The sequence below is a fragment of the Aplysia californica genome, unplaced genomic scaffold (genome assembly GCF_000002075.1).
Source record: "Aplysia californica isolate F4 #8 unplaced genomic scaffold, AplCal3.0 scaffold01466, whole genome shotgun sequence".
Classification (NCBI taxonomy): domain Eukaryota; kingdom Metazoa; phylum Mollusca; class Gastropoda; order Aplysiida; family Aplysiidae; genus Aplysia; species Aplysia californica.
In genome coordinates this window covers 16,582-17,609 of record NW_004798736.1, presented here as the reverse complement: position 1 = coordinate 17,609, position 1,028 = coordinate 16,582, and positions in this window count along the sequence as shown.

Here is a 1,028-nt window from a genome sequence, read left to right as displayed (position 1 = left end):
AGAGAGAGAGAGAGAGAGAGAGAACGAAATAGAAGTAAGAAAGAAAGAGAGGGACATTTAAATAATGAAAATAAACAATAAAAAAAGAAAAACAAAGAAAGTAAGAAAGATAGAAAATACCAAAAAAAAAAGCAAGAGAAAATTAATAGAGGGAAAGAAAGAAAGAACTAAAGGAAGATAGAAAGAAAAAAAGACCGGAAAAAAGACACGCCCTCGTAACACCTGTAATCTTTGGAACTTATATGATCTATTTGTGGTGCAACTGCTGTAATACTCTTTTACCTTTTTAAGCAGCTGAAGATCGACCCTGAGAGGCGCCAGTAGGTGTCTGCTTAACTCCACATAGAGGGCGCCTAAGCCCTAGATCTAGACCAGAGAAAAAATTACACCACAACTCACCTGGTATTGATTGATGAAGCATTTATTTTGAATTTATATTGCTTAAAATGTAATTCTTTTCGATTGCCACCCTAATTTGACGACGCTGATTTTAAAAAATGTAATTAGTTTTTGTCTACGTCAAGCACCAGCTCTGAAATGACCATTTAAAAGTGTCCCCAGTCCAGTCGGGTGACGACACGCAAACCACAGAACTCGAGTTGGCGACGGCGAGACGGCATTTAGAGTATTGACAGCAAGGACCCCTTCCCAGTTTTTCGAGTAATAAGAATGTAGTTTGTATTCCGATAAACTGGGGGCTCACGTGGCCTAGAGGTTAAGGTGTTGGCCTCTCACTTAAAAGGTCCCGGGTTCGAATCCGGGTAGCGACCGACAAATTTTATTTTCTAAATTTGTCTCCTTTCACCTCATTTCCTGCTCTCTAGCAATATTGTGTCGTCTGCTTTCGTCTCCACTTTCTACCCTCACCCCGTCACCTCCTTTGCCCCTTCCTCTGGGCTCCTGATTCTTTCTGCAGCCTTTCTACTGCTACTCCTTCGCTTCTTCTTTCAGCCACACCCCTGATCTTCTGGTAGGAAAGATCTACACCTAGCCTTCTCGGACAAGGGCGAAAAATCTCGGAGGGCCCG